We start from the raw sequence: 15,211 nt of genomic DNA, 5'->3' as shown, positions 1-15,211 counted from the left end.
GAGAAAGGAAGAAAAGAACTCGGAAAGGAAGAAAAGAACTTGGAGAAATTGAAAGAAAAAAAAAGGGTGCAACGAGGACTTCCCAAGTGGTCACCCAACTTAGTACTACTCTCGCCCAAGCACGCTTAACTGCGGAGTTCTGATGAGATCCGGTGCATTAGTGCTGGTATGATCGCACCCGACATGCCATCCGCACAAAATCGAATTTAACGCATGCGGGGCGGCATGATCGAAACGCGATGGGCATGAGCGGGGGAGGTTCTCATTTGTAGAGAAAGGAAGAAAAGAACTCGGAGAAATTGAAAGAAAAAAAGGGGTGCAACACGAGGACTTCCCAAGTGGTCACCCAACTTAGTACTACTCTCGCCCAAGCTCGCTTAACTGCGGAGTTCTAATGGGATCCGGTGCATTAGTGCTGGTATGATCGCACCAGACATGCCAGGCGCACAAAATCGAATTTAACGCATGCGGGGCGGCATGATCGAAACGCGATGGGCATGAGCGGGGGAAGTTCTCATTTGTAGAGAAAGGAAGAAAAGAACTCGGAGAAATTGAAAGAAAAAAAGGGGTGCAACACGAGGACTTCCCAAGTGGTCACCCAACTTAGTACTACTCTCGCCCAAGCACGCTTCACTGCGGAGTTCTCATGCTTTTAACATAACATTTCATCATACACACATCATACCATGGCATATTGCATCACAATTAATGGTGTTAATATAACACATGCGGAAGCAATTTGGATCATAGGCTCTATAAGTACATCAATTATANCGCAACGAGGACTTCCCAAGTGGCCACCCAACTTAGTACTACTCTCGCCCAAGCACGCTTCACTGCGGAGTTCTCATGGGATCCGGTGCATTAGTGCTGGTATGATCGCACCCGACATGCCATGCGCACAAAATCGGATTTAACGCATGCGGGGCGGCATGATCGAAACGCGATGGGCGTGAGCGGGGGAGGTTCTCATTTGTAGAGAAAGGAAGAAAAGAACTCGGAGAAATTGAAAGAAAAAAAGGGGTGCAACACGAGGACTTCCCAAGTGGTCACCCAACTTAGTACTACTCTCGCCTAAGCTCGCTTAACTGCGGAGTTCTGATGGGATCCGGTGCATTAGTGCTGGTATTTTCGCACCAGACATGCCATGCGCACAAAATCAAATTTAACGCATGCGGGGCGGCATGATCGAAACGCGATGGGCATGAGCGGGGGAAGTTCTCATTTGTAGAGAAAGGAAGAAAAGAACTCGGAGAAATTGAAAGAAAAAAAGGGGTGCAACACGAGGACTTCCCAAGTGGTCACCCAACTTAGTACTACTCTCGCCTAAGCACGCTTAACTGCGGAGTTCTGATGGGATCCGGTGCATTAGTGCTGGTATGATCGCACCCGACATGCCATGCGCACAAAATCAGATTTAACGCATGCGCGGCGGCATGATCGAAACGCGATGGGCGTGAGCGGGGGAGGTTCTCATTTGTAGAGATAGGAAGAAAAGAACTCGGAGAAATTGAAAGAAAAAAAGGGGTGCAACACGAGGACTTCCCAAGTGGTCACCCAACTTAGTACTACTCTCGCCTAAGCACGCTTAACTGCGGAGTTCTGATGGGATCCGGTGCATTAGTGCTGGTATGATCGCACCCGACATGCCATGCGCACAAAATCGGATTTAACGCATGCGGGGCGGCATGATCGAAACGCGATGGGCATGAGCGGGGGAAGTTCTCATTTGTAGAGAAAGGAAGAAAAGAACTCGGAGAAATTGAAAGAAAAAAAGGGGTGCAACACGAGGACTTCCCAAGTGGTCACCCAACGTAGTACTACTCTCGCCAAAGCACGCTTAACTGCGGAGTTCTGATGGGATCCAGTGCATTAGTGCTGGTATGATCGCACGAGACATGCCATGCGCACAAAATCGAATTTAACGCATGCGGGGCGGCATGATCGAAACGCGATGGGCATGAGCGGGGGAGGTTCTCATTTGTAGAGAAAGGAAGAAAAGAACTGGGAGAAATTGAAAGAAAAAAAGGGGTGCAACACGAGGACTTCCCAAGTGGTCACCCAACTTAGTACTACTCTCGCCCAAGCACGCTTAACTGCGGAGTTCTGATGGGATCCGGTGCATTAGTGCTGGTATGATCGCACCCGACATGCCATGCGCACAAAATCGGATTTAACGCATGCGGGGCGGCATGATCGAAACGCGATGGGCATGAGCGGGGGAAGTTCTCATTTGTAGAGAAAGGAAGAAAAGAACTCGGAGAAATTGAAAGAAAAAAAGGGGTGCAACACGAGGACTTCCCAAGTGGTCACCCAACTTAGTACTACTGTCGCCCAAGCACGCTTAGCTGCGGAGTTCTGATGAGATTCGGTGCATTGGTGCTGGTATGATCGCACCCGACATGCCATGCGCACAAAATCGGATTTAACGCATGCGGGGCGGCATGATCGAAACGCAATGGGCGTGAGCGGGGGAGGTTCTCATTTCTAGAGAAAGGAAGAAAAGAACTCGGAAAGGAAGAAAAGAACTCGGAGAAATTGAAAGAAAAAAAAAGGGTGCAACGAGGACTTCCCAAGTGGTCACCCAACTTAGTACTACTCTCGCCCAAGCACGCTTAACTGCGGAGTTCTGATGAGATTCGGTGCATAGGTGCTGGTATGATCGCACCCGACATGCCATGCGTACAAAATCGGATTTAACGCATGCGGGGCGGCATGATCGAAACGCGATGGGCGTGAGCGGGGGAGGTTCTCATTTCTAGAGAAAGGAAGAAAAGAACTCGGAGAAATTGAAAGAAAAAAAGGAGTGCAACACGAGGACTTCCCAAGTGGTCACCCAACTTAGTACTACTCTCGCCCAAGCTCGCTTAACTGCGGAGTTCTGATGAGATTCGGTGCATAGGTGCTGGTATGATCGCACCCGACATGCCATGCGTACAAAATCGGATTTAACGCATGCGGGGCGGCATGATCGAAACGCGATGGGCGTGAGCGGGGGAGGTTCTCATTTCTAGAGAAAGGAAGAAAAGAACTCGGAGAAATTGAAAGAAAAAAAGGAGTGCAACACGAGGACTTCCCAAGTGGTCACCCAACTTAGTACTACTCTCGCCCAAGCTCGCTTAACTGCGGAGTTCTGATGAGATTCGGTGCATAGGTGCTGGTATGATCGCACCCGACATGCCATGCGTACAAAATCGGATTTAACGCATGCGGGGCGGCATGATCGAAACGCGATGGGCGTGAGCGGGGGAGGTTCTCATTTCTAGAGAAAGGAAGAAAAGAACTCGGAGAAATTGAAAGAAAAAAAGGAGTGCAACACGAGGACTTCCCAAGTGGTCACCCAACTTAGTACTACTCTCGCCCAAGCTCGCTTAACTGCGGAGTTCTGATGAGATTCGGTGCATAGGTGCTGGTATGATCGCACCCGACATGCCATGCGTACAAAATCGGATTTAACGCATGCGGGGCGGCATGATCGAAACGCGATGGGCGTGAGCGGGGGAGGTTCTCATTTCTAGAGAAAGGAAGAAAAGAACTCGGAGAAATTGAAAGAAAAAAAGGAGTGCAACACGAGGACTTCCCAAGTGGTCACCCAACTTAGTACTACTCTCGCCCAAGCACGCTTCACTGCGGAGTTCTCATGCTTTTAACATAACATTTCATCATACACACATCATACCATGGCATATTGCATCACAATTAATGGTGTTAATATAACACATGCGGAAGCAATTTGGATCATAGGCTCTATAAGTACATCAATTATAGTGAATTAGCTAGCATGTTCAAAAGCATTAAAACTCAATGAGTTTGAATACTAACCTTTTGTCGCTCAAGTTTCTTTTTCCTCACGAACCGGTTTCGAACTACCACTAGTGTCTTCTCCTCTATTCTCCGGCCTTAGATCAGGATTGTGGAATCTGGTGAGTGACTAAACTTGGGAAGGATTTAGTATATATGAAGAGTGAGTTCGTAAGAGGTTTTTCTCAAGGTTTTTTCCCAAGGGAAAACTTCCATGTACCATGATCACTCTATTTATAGAATCATGTTTGCATGTTCATGCAAATTTGAGATCGCCAAATTTTGACACTCAAAATTCCACTTAAATGTTTGGGATTATGTGCATGCAAGTTTGAGTTCACCAAATTTTGACACTCAAAATTCCACTAAAATTTGTGGGGTTTATTTGGCAAGAATGCAAGTTTGGTTAAACCAAAATTTGACACCTCAAAATTCCACTAACTCACACATGGATCTTTCCATTAAATGAAGTCAACAGCTTGACTTTCTTCATTTTGATTCAACAATTAATTTGAATAATTAATTTCAAATTAAAGTAATATTAAATGATTAATTAAACTATTTAATTAATATTTAATATTAATTCAAATGTCAATCCCAATCAATTCCGACACATATTTGATTAAGATATTTAAATCTTATTTAAATATATCAGATTCTCTCTTTTTGTTTAATTCGTAAATAAAACAAAAATGCGGTTAAATATATCGTATATATGTAGCGCATATTCTCTAATATGAATTCGAACACTTCGAACTCACTCGTCACACTGTTCTATGGTTTAGTTCGATATGAGCTAGCAAAGGGACCTAATGGACCTATAGATCATGGGCTCTAACGATCCAAGATTAACCGGTTAAACTCATTAACCTTGTTAACCAACATTCGTTAACTACTATGACACTCCACTATAGCCTAATAGTTGCACTCCCCTCACTGTAGATATATTTATGTCCATTTGATATAACTATGATTAGTAAGTCGATCCTTCACAGGTTGTTCGTAACTAGAGCTGGGTCAATTTACAGTTTTGTCCCTGAAGACATTTTTCAAGACCTGGAGTTAGTGCTTAAGAGAACTACCTCTCTTCTATCCCTAAAAGTCGGTAGGAGCAAATTTCATCTTGCACCCCACGTCCCCAGCCATTCACCCAGTCTTACCCCTGAAATGGGAGGCCTATTGAGTCGGCAAACTCGAGCCACTCTCATCCATGAAAATCTAAGGATAATTCCGAAAAAACAGAAGTTCATGGTTAGCTCAAGATTAAAATTGAATTACTAGGCCATCGAATGAAAAGAAAATCAGTCTCAAGAGTAAACGACATTATAAAATGTGAGTGATTTTCTTCATGGTCCGATCTTATAAAATACTCATTGCATAGGACACCCTCACTCACATGCCTCTACATGTACGATTTAGTGATCACATTGTTTATGTCATATACAAAATTGGGCCGCATCCATAGTGTCCCCATGATAAGGTACTCAGCCTTATCCTCATACTATAGATCATTTTGACTATATACTTGAACTTGATCCACTCTTATGTCTCTACATATAGTTCAAGTAATCATACTATAGTTAGAGTGTTCTTAGTTTATTGGATTTAGATTAATAATCGTAAAGTTCACTTTATTCAATAACAATCTTTACTGAATAAACAACAATAATAACTTTATTAAAAATAGAATATGTTTTTGTTTACATACTGTGATTTTTAGAACATAAAACCCAACAAACTCCCACTTGGACTAAAACTCTAGTGGGGTTTTATAATGTTCAGTAGAGAGAAAGACATAAATACAATAAACTAGGGCATCACATACTCATGCCTTTTCTCCCACTTGCCCTAGATTACATAACTCGTAGTCCTAGACTCACTAGGTGCCCTTCAAACACTTTTGCCGTGAGGGGCTTTGTAAATGGATCAGCAATGTTGTGCTCTGAAGCTATCTGTGTGACGATCACATCTCTTCGTTGCACAATCTCCCTTATGAGATGATATTTGCGCTCAATATGTTTTCCTCGCTCATGGCTTCTTGGTTTTTTTTTTTAATTTGCAACTGCTCCACTGTTATCACAATAAAGAGTGACGGGAAGATGCATATTTGGAACGACTTCCAAATCTGTTAAGAACTTCCTAGGCCATACAGATTCTTTCGCTGCTTCACAAGCAGCAACATACTCAGCCTCCATGGTGGAATCAACAATGCAACCTTGCTTTATGCTTCTCCATATTATTGCTCCTCCATTCAGAGTGAAGACAGATCCTGATGTCGATTTTCTCGAATCTACATCGGTCTGAAAATCTGAGTCAGTGTACCCTGTAAGGATCAGATCCTTAGCACCGTACATTAGCATATAGGCCCTCGTTCTCCTAAGATACTTGAGGATATTCTTAACGACAGTCCAATGAGCACATCCCGGATTTGACTGATATTTGCTGACAATTCCCACAGCATAGCATATGTCGAGCTGGGTACATAGAATGGCATACATCAGACTACCGACTGCTGATGCATAGGGAATGTGTCTCATATCCTCAACTTCTTGAGGTGTCTTAGAACCTTGTTCCTTCGATAAATGAACTCCATGGCTGAAAGGTAAGAATCCTTTCTTGGAGTCCTGCATCTTATATCGAATCAACATTTTGTCGATGTACGATGCCTGAGACAATGCTGGTGTTTTGTTCTTGCGATTTCGAACAATTTGGATTCCAAGAACAAATTGAGCCTCTCCCATATCTTTCATTTGGAATTGTGTCGCTAGCAAATGCTTAATGTTAGTCAGAAATCCCACATCATTTCTAATGAGTAAGATAGCGTCAATGTACAACCCCAGAAAAGCTACTATAGAGTTGACTATCCTTTTATAAACACAAGATTCGTCAACATTCTGTTTAAAGCCATAAGATTTGATCGCAGTATCAAACTTTATATTCCAGGATCGAGATGCTTGCTTCAACTCATAAATGGATCTTTTAAGCTTGCAAACCCTTTGCTCGTGGTCCTGTTCAATGAACCCCTCTAGTTGAGCCATATATATACTCTCTTCAAGATTGCTATTTAGAAAGGCTATCTTAACATTCATTTGCCAAATTTCATAATCATAAAATGTGGCAATAGACAAGAGTATTCTAATCGATTTAAGCATAGCAACAGGAGAGAAGGTTTCTTCATAGTCCACCCCCTCTCTTTGGGTATAACCCTTTGCTACAAGTCGAGCTTTAAAGGTCTGTACCTTACCGTTTTGGTCTCGTTTCCTCTTATAGATCCATTGCAACCAATAGGTTTTATCCCATCTGGTTGATCTACAAGTTCCCAGACTGAATTGAAGTACATTGATTCCATTTCAAGATTCATGGCTTTGATCCACTGATCTTTATCTTCATTATTCATTGCCTGTTTATAGGTCAATGGATCCTCAACGCCATTATCAGGTATGATGACTTGAGTTTCTGCCAAACCCAAGTAACGATCGGGTTGAGTTATAACCCTTCCACTATGTCGAGGCATTCTCAACTCTTGAGAAGGTTGTGATTGACCAGAAGTGTCAGCTTCATCAACAACTCTTGTTTAATGACTAGCTTGATCAGCAACTCTTGTTGTTTTATCAGTAGCTTCTTTAGAAATCTCACTTAATACTAGTTTGCTGCGAGGTTGATGATTTCTTACGTGGTCTTCCTCTAAGAATGTAGCGTTTGTTGATACAAACACTCTATTTTCTTGAGGGTCATAAAACAAATCACCTTTCGTCTCTTTGGGGTATCTTACGAATAGACATAATTTTGAACGACGTTCTAATTTCTTGGGGTTTTGCAACAACACATGTGCTGGACATCCCCAAATCCTAAAGTGACGTAAACTACCTTTATGCTCTTTCCATAACTCATAAGGTGTTTCTGAAACACTCTTAGTCAGAACCATGTTCAAAATGTATGTAGCAGTCTCCACTGCATATCCCCAAAACGGATCGGGTAATTGAGCGAATTTCATCATAGACCGAACCATGTCTAATAGAGTTCTATTTCTCCTTTCTGATACACCATTTTGTTGAGGCATACCAGGAGCTGAGAGTTGAGACCTTATTCCATGTTCTATCATATAGTCTTGAAATCTTAAGTCCATGTACTTTCCTCCTCGATCTGATCGAAGTGTTTTAATAGTTTTACCTAAAAGATTCTCAACCTCAGTCTTATACTCTCTAAATTTTTCAAGAGCTTCGAACTGATGCATTAGGTAAAGATAGCCATACCTTGAATAATCATCAATAAAACTGATGAAATATTTATACCCTCCTCGTGCTTTGACATTCATTGGACCATAGAGATCTGTATGCACGACTTCTAAGGTTTCTTTGGCTCTATAACCTTTTTCGAAAAATGATCGCTTAGTCATTTTACCCTCAAGACAAGACTCACATGGAGGTAAAGAGTTGTCTTCTAACTCATTTATAAGTCCTCTTTTAACCAATCTCTTAATCCTATTCAGATTAATTGGGCCTAGTCTTAAGTGCAAAAGATAGGTATTATGAGAAATATTTTGTCGTTTATTTTGAGTTTCAGCTGTTTTAAACATCTCGGTATTTAAAATAGCTTTTGTTTCGCTCGATTTTAACATATATAAGTTGTTTTATAGTTTTGCAGAACAAATATGAATACCTCTTTTGCAAATGAACACTTCATTCATTTCTAAAGATACTTTATACAATTGTTCTAATAAACAAGAGATAAATATTCGATTTCTTTTCATTTCAGGAACAAAAAGTACATTATCTAATAAAATGAATCTATCTCCAAAAAACAACTTCAAATTTCCTACTGATCTTGCTGAGACAACCTCTCGTGATTCAACTTTGAGTGTTATCTCGCCGTCCGTAAGCATTCTCCAGGAGCTAGTTTCCTGGTAAAAAGAACAAATATGATTAGTGGCCCTTGAATCTAGTATCCAAGTTGAGTTATCATACTCTACTAAACATAGTTCTACAACGAGTAAATCATATTTACCTTGTTGTTGTTGTCTTTTCGGCTTTCTTCTCTGCCAGGTATTTTGGGCAGTTTCTCTAACAGTGCCCATTTTCGTTGCAATGGAAACATTTTCCTTTATCTGCTTTTTGAAACTTGTGTTTGAGGTTAGTAGGAATCTTATTTTTCCCTTTACCCTTCTTCATCAAAACACTTGATAAGATAAGGAACCACTACAAGGGGAGTAAGATTCGAACTTGAGCCTGAAGCATATATCCGATCTTGAAGTTTGATATTACTAGGTCATCGAATGAAAAGAAAATCAGTCTCAATAGTAAACGACATTATAAAGTGAGAGTGATTTTCTTCATGGTCCGATCTTATGGAATACTCATTGCATAGGACACCCGCACTCACATGTCTCTACATGTACGATTTAGTGATCACATTGTTTATGTCATATACAAAATTGGGCCGCATCCATAATGTCCCCATGATAAGGTACTCAGCCTTATCCTCATACTATAGATCATTTTGACTATATACTTGAACTGATCCACTCTTATGTCTCTACATATAGTTCAAGTAATCATACTATAGTTAGAGTGTTCTTATTTTATTGGATTTAGATTAATAATCGTAAAGTTCACTTTATTCAATAACAATTTTTACTGAATAAACAACAATAATAACTTTATTAAAAATAGAATATGTTTTTGTTTACATAGTGTGAGTTTTAGAACATAAAACCCAACAACAATGTATCATATCATAAACAAGTCATAACGTAAACACTTCGTAGTCATATCGTTCTTATACCTATCATAGACATATCATTATGTGAACGTATCTTAGTCATATCATCACCAGAACTTAACCTAATGCTATCGTTCTATCAATCTAACACAACCCTATCCCTTTCTACCCGTAACCTAACGGTATTCTTCCATCAATCTCTCTTATCCATATCATATTTAACCTAATGATAAGCCGTTTCTACCCGTAACCTAACGGTATTCTTCCATCAATCTCTCTTATCCATATCATATTTAACCTAATGATAAGAATCACGGTGTTCCAAATGTTCCAACTGGACCTATTACACGATCCAAGGCGCAACCATCATTTGTAGAATTAGAAGCTGATACAATTGACGAAGGACCATTGAATATTTTCACGGTTGAAGTTGGAAAACATTAAAAATGTCAACAACAAAGTTTAAACCTACACAAGTGAAGCCTAATAGATTTCAAGTTTATTTCTTTAACCACTCGAACATATCAACATTTGTTGAAAGATCTTATTGTTTTTTTTTTTTTTTTTCATTTTGCAATGGTTAGTTGATCAAAGTTGACTTCGTCATTTGTGGAGATTAAAGGGGATCGAGATTGAATCCTAGCCACAAACGTCTTTTGTGAGGAGACTATAAATACCCACAATATGTTATGTAAAAAATAGATTCGTTGATGAATGTAATTCAGATCTCAAATTGAGACGTTTCCTTGCCATTTCTAAGTTTCAAGCAATTCTTGTGGTAGAATTGCACCCGAGTCATTCAATCAAGCCTTGATCAAGTTAGATTGTGGAGTGACTCAATTTAGAACAAGGTTTCAAATCTTGCTTCTAGATCTTTGATCGTAAGAGGTAATCTAATTCTAGCTTTATCTCTTGGTTGATCCAAATTTCGCATAAGGAGGCGTTAATTACTTTGATTCAAGGGTTCTTGCTAAAATAAAAGCTTGGATCGTTGGGCTGAGGATTAGGGTTGCCTTATCAGTTTGGTATCAGAGCCTAGGCTTACATCTTTGTGGCCGACTTTAGAATTGATTTTATCTTTCATTTCTGCTCTTGTTTATCTTTTCTTTAAATTTGTCCATTTATTTTCTTACTGTCATTTTCAACGTTCTTCATTATCCTTCTACTTTGTTCTTAGTGTCCTGATAAAGATCATATTTAGATCTTGAAAGAAAAAAAATAAATCCTTATCATATTCTCCTTAATATATCTTTATCATTAGATCATTTGCACGTTTATTGAAAGATCAAATAAATTTATATTCTCATTTTTTCCTAAAGCATATAAATCTAGAATTGTTGTGTTCGATCTTCACGACCATTCTTTTTGGAATTTTTTTTTTCAGTGTGCAATTATATCCAAAAATATCTTCGTGTCCCTTATTTTTTTTGTTCACGTCTTGTTTTATTTTTGTTGTTACTACATAATTACCTTGTCTTGATTGTCTCGAATAGCTCGCTACTATCAGAATTGCTTTATCCATATTATCTACCTTTATAAGAAATTAGTCACTTTTCCAAATAGTCTACCTTTGTGTGTTAAACACGAGTGTTCCTGAGTGTAAAATCAGTGAGTTGAGTGTGTGAGATCCTAAGCATATAAAACTACTGTTTGTACAATCATGAACCAAGACGAGAAAAATGGAGGGGAGATCAATGATCTAGTTGAAGAAGTCCAAAAGAATGAGAAGAAACTAGAAGATGGTATTCTTTTGGCCCTTATTACAAGAAGACTTCTTAAAACTCAAGTTATGGAGAATGACGTTGATGATTAAAGAGACAACCTATTTCACACGCGGTGTTTAGTCAAGGGGATTTCTTGTAGTCTTATCATTGATAGTGGAAGTTGCACCAATGTAGTAAGTACTATATTGATCAAAAGGTTGCAAATTCCAACTCAAGATTATCCTAAATCTTACAAGCTCCAATGGCTCAATGACAGTGGAACAATGAAGATAATTTCCCAAGCTTTAATATCTTTTACTTTGGGAAAATATAAAGATGAAGCTCTTTGTGATGTGTTGCCAATGCATACTGGAGACATATTGTTTGGCCGACCATGGCAATTTGACAGGAGGTTATGTAGGATGGCTATTTGAATAGGTATTCTTTTGTAAAAGATGGTAGAAAAACTATTCTTGTACCTTTGAGTTCTACAAATGTATTTGCTGATCAATTAAAGTTGGAGGAAAGAAAGAAAGAGTTGGAGGAAAAAGAGTTAAAAGAAAAACAAGAGTTGAGTGAAAAAGTAGAGAAAAATCAAAGAGAAAAAGAGAAGAATGAAAAAATGGATGAAATGGAAGAAAAAAGGAAGAGAGAGTTATCTGGCTACCGTTGGAGAGGTTAAAAGGCTTTCACAAAAATCGATCTTTGTACTTAGGTACAATGGGGAATATTTGGTCTTTAACTATAACAACTTGGCTTTGCCTAGTGTTTTACCATCTCTTTTACAGGAATTTGAAGACATGTTTCAAGATAAAGAAATACCTCCCATTAGAGGTACTGAACATAAAATAGACGTCATTCCAAGGACTGTCATTTCTTATAAGCCAGCTTATAGAGTCAATCCAACCGAGATAAAAGAAATTAAAAGGCAAGTGGAGGAGCTCATGGAGAAGGGCTATGTACGAGAAAGTTTGAGTCCATGTTCTATACGAGACTTATTGGTGCCAAAGAAAGATGAACCTTGGCGCATATGCATGGATAATAGAGTCATCAACAAAATCACGGTAAAGAGTCGACATTCTATTCCTAGGTTAGACGATATGCTTGATTTATTGCATGATTCGTGTCTATTTATAAAAATTATTTTGAAATCTAGACATCATCAAATTAGAATGCACGTAGGAGATGAATGGAAAACAACTTTCAATATTAAGTTTGGATTGTATGAATGGCTTGTTATGCCTTTTAGGTTAACTAATGCTCCTAGTAAACCTATGCGCTTAATATATAATGTTTTGAGAAAATATATGAGAAAACATGTTGTTGTTTATATTGATGATATTATAATTTATTTGAAGATTTTGCTTAAGCATGTGGAACATGTTAAATTAGTTTTGATTACACATAGAAAAGAGAAATTTAATTTTAGTAAGGGTAGTTTTTGCATGGAAAAAGTTCACTCTATTGGCTTCATAGTTGGTAAAAATAGAGTAGCTTTGGATAGAGACAAAGTTAAATTCATTATGGATTTGCCAACACCAAAAAGTGCACGTAAATTTCGGAGTTCTCATGAGTTAGCTAACCTCTATAAGAGATTTATAAATGATTTTAGAACCATAACTCAACTATTGAATGACTTAGTGAAAAAGAATGCATCCAATTTTGTTTTTAAATGGGGATAAATACAAGAGAATGCATCCAATTTTCTTATCTTAGGAAGAAATTAAGCAAACCATTATTTGTTTTGGCTAGTTTTGATAAAACTATTGAAGTTGAATGTGAAGTATGTGGTTTGGGCACAAGTGTTTTTTTAATTCAAGATGGAAAGCACTTAATATATTTTAGTGAAAAACTAAATGGGCCAACATTGAAATATACTACCTATTATAAAGAATTATTTGCTTTAGTTCATATATTGCATGTGTGGCAACACTACTTATGGCCTAGAGAATTTGTGATCCACTTTGATCATGAAAACTTGAAGTATGTGAAGGGTCAAAGCAAACTGAACCGTAGACATGCAAAGTGAGTGGAATTTATGGAAACATTTTTGTATGTCATCAAGTATAAGCAAGGTAAGGATAATACAGTAGCTCATGTGTTATCTAAAAGGTATGATCTCTTTACTTCTCTTACTGAAAAATTCTTGGAGTTGAGCATATTATTGAATTATATGGAGATGACCAAGACTTTAGAACTATTTATGCATCTTGTCCAAAAAAAAATGGTGGATGAGTATTATGTGTTTCATAATTTTTTAATTACTAAGAGTATGCTTTGTATTCCTAAATGCTCTATAAAAGATTTGTTTTTGAGAGAAGCATATGGTGGTGCCTTAATGGGACATCTTAGGATTAATAAAGTTTATAAAATGTTGCATAAACACTTTTGTTGGCCGAGATGAAGCATGTGGCAGACAGATTTATGGATGATGCAAAGCATGCTGCTAACTTATTCTTTAAGAAAGTAGTTTATGGATTTACTACACTTCATTTGCTTCCTATTCCTACTAATTTCCTTCTAATATTTTTGTGAGTGAAGCATTTAGATTTGATCAAAACATTTCAAAAGGAGTGACTGAAAGAAGGTGATGATTTTTTCTGATTCGAGGACGAATCCTTCTGAAGAGGAGGAAGATGATAAGAATCATTGTGTACACTTCATTTGCTTCCTATTCCTACTAATTTCCTTCTAATATTTTTGTGAGTGAAACATTTAGATTTTATCAAAAAATTTCAAAAGGAGGGGTCTGAAAGAAGGTGATGATTTTTTCTTATTCGAGGACGAATCCTTCTGAAGAGGGGGAAGATGATAAGAATCACGGTGTACACTTCATTTGCTTCCTATTCCTACTAATTTCCTTCTATTATTTTTGTGAGTGAAGCATTAAGATTTTATCAAAACATTTCAAAAGGAGGTGACTGAAAGAAGGTGATGATTTTTTCTGATTCGACGAGATTAAAGGGGATCGGGAATAAATCCCGTCCACAAACATATCGGGATTGAATTCTGGCCACAAACGTCTTTTGTCGGGAGACTATAAATACCCACAATATGTTATGTAAAAAACAGATTCGCTGATGAATGTAATTCAGATCTCAAATTGAGACGTTTTCCTTAGAAATCCGAGCATCATATTTGTCATTTCTAAGTTTCAAGCAATTCTTGTGGTAGAATTGCATCCGAGTCATTCAATCAAGCCTTGATCAAGTTAGATTGTGGAGTGACTCAATTTAGAACAAGGTTCCAAGTCTTGCTTCTAGATCTTCGATCGTAAGAGGTAATCTAATTCTAGCCTTATCTCTTGGTTGATCCAAATTTCGCATAAGGAGGTATTAATTACTTTGATTCAAGGGTTCTTGCTAAAATAAAAGCTTGGATCGTTGGGCTGAGGATTAGGGTTGCCTTATCAATGTCTATAAAATTGATTTTCCAAGGGAATTTCTACATTCTACTTCCGATGTTTCTCAGTTGAGTTCTTTTGATGTAGGTTATGATTTTCCTGATTGGAGTACAAATCCTTTTGAAGAGAGGAAAGATGATAGAGAGCATGATGTTCCAAATGTTTCAACTAGACCAATTATACGTCCAAGACCAAGAAGATTCAACAAGCATTCATTCTTCATCTACAAAATTGGATAGCCTCGATTCAACCTCCATTTCATATGTTACAAGCTATTTGATTAAAGAAAAAATATTTAGAGGTTCGAGGGTGAGTAATTGCACGGTTGAAGTAGAGGACGAAGTTGTTATAAATAGTAGTAGTGATAATTTATTTGGGAACTTTATTTAGTATTTTAATTCCATAACTTGTTGTAGTGGGGAAAAAAATGTGGGAAATTACTTGTGAAAGTGGCCATTACTTGTTTTTTTTTTTTTCGTGGAGATTTAAACGATAATGGAGTAACTTACCAATCATGGCCACTAACTTATTTAGTTGGCATTTGAAGAGTCAAAAGTTTCTTTTGTGGAGAAACTATAAAAGTAGA

The 15,211-nt window shown here is 38.2% G+C and overlaps 12 non-coding genes and 1 pseudogene across 12 annotated transcripts; all 13 read right to left on the bottom strand.

The window, feature by feature from the left end:
- Positions 1–63: 63 nt before the first annotated feature.
- LOC111474151 lies at positions 64–180 on the bottom strand. The gene has a single exon (XR_002715882.1). It is a non-coding gene; the product is annotated as a 5S ribosomal RNA (ribosomal RNA).
- A 133-nt stretch (positions 181–313) lies between these two features.
- On the bottom strand, positions 314–432 carry LOC111474146. The gene has a single exon (XR_002715877.1). It is a non-coding gene; the product is annotated as a 5S ribosomal RNA (ribosomal RNA).
- A 338-nt stretch (positions 433–770) lies between these two features.
- LOC111474166 lies at positions 771–887 on the bottom strand (annotated as a pseudogene).
- A 133-nt stretch (positions 888–1,020) lies between these two features.
- On the bottom strand, positions 1,021–1,139 carry LOC111474159. Its single transcript, XR_002715890.1, has one exon. It is a non-coding gene; the product is annotated as a 5S ribosomal RNA (ribosomal RNA).
- A 133-nt stretch (positions 1,140–1,272) lies between these two features.
- LOC111474140 lies at positions 1,273–1,391 on the bottom strand. The gene has a single exon (XR_002715870.1). It is a non-coding gene; the product is annotated as a 5S ribosomal RNA (ribosomal RNA).
- Positions 1,392–1,524: 133 nt separating this feature from the next.
- On the bottom strand, positions 1,525–1,643 carry LOC111474138. The gene has a single exon (XR_002715868.1). It is a non-coding gene; the product is annotated as a 5S ribosomal RNA (ribosomal RNA).
- Positions 1,644–1,776: 133 nt separating this feature from the next.
- LOC111474153 lies at positions 1,777–1,895 on the bottom strand. The gene has a single exon (XR_002715884.1). It is a non-coding gene; the product is annotated as a 5S ribosomal RNA (ribosomal RNA).
- A 133-nt stretch (positions 1,896–2,028) lies between these two features.
- On the bottom strand, positions 2,029–2,147 carry LOC111474136. Its single transcript, XR_002715866.1, has one exon. It is a non-coding gene; the product is annotated as a 5S ribosomal RNA (ribosomal RNA).
- Positions 2,148–2,280: 133 nt separating this feature from the next.
- On the bottom strand, positions 2,281–2,399 carry LOC111474158. The gene has a single exon (XR_002715889.1). It is a non-coding gene; the product is annotated as a 5S ribosomal RNA (ribosomal RNA).
- Positions 2,400–2,553: 154 nt separating this feature from the next.
- Positions 2,554–2,670, bottom strand: LOC111474162. Its single transcript, XR_002715893.1, has one exon. It is a non-coding gene; the product is annotated as a 5S ribosomal RNA (ribosomal RNA).
- A 133-nt stretch (positions 2,671–2,803) lies between these two features.
- LOC111474157 lies at positions 2,804–2,922 on the bottom strand. Its single transcript, XR_002715888.1, has one exon. It is a non-coding gene; the product is annotated as a 5S ribosomal RNA (ribosomal RNA).
- Positions 2,923–3,055: 133 nt separating this feature from the next.
- On the bottom strand, positions 3,056–3,174 carry LOC111474156. Its single transcript, XR_002715887.1, has one exon. It is a non-coding gene; the product is annotated as a 5S ribosomal RNA (ribosomal RNA).
- Positions 3,175–3,307: 133 nt separating this feature from the next.
- LOC111474155 lies at positions 3,308–3,426 on the bottom strand. The gene has a single exon (XR_002715886.1). It is a non-coding gene; the product is annotated as a 5S ribosomal RNA (ribosomal RNA).
- Between the last annotated feature and the right edge of the window lie 11,785 nt (positions 3,427–15,211).

The sequence above is a fragment of the Cucurbita maxima genome, unplaced genomic scaffold, assembly GCF_002738345.1.
Source record: "Cucurbita maxima cultivar Rimu unplaced genomic scaffold, Cmax_1.0 Cma_Scf00254, whole genome shotgun sequence".
Taxonomy (NCBI): Eukaryota; Viridiplantae; Streptophyta; class Magnoliopsida; order Cucurbitales; family Cucurbitaceae; genus Cucurbita; species Cucurbita maxima.
The sequence above is the reverse complement of the archived record's forward strand: the minus strand, read 5'-3'. Positions and strand labels throughout refer to the sequence as shown.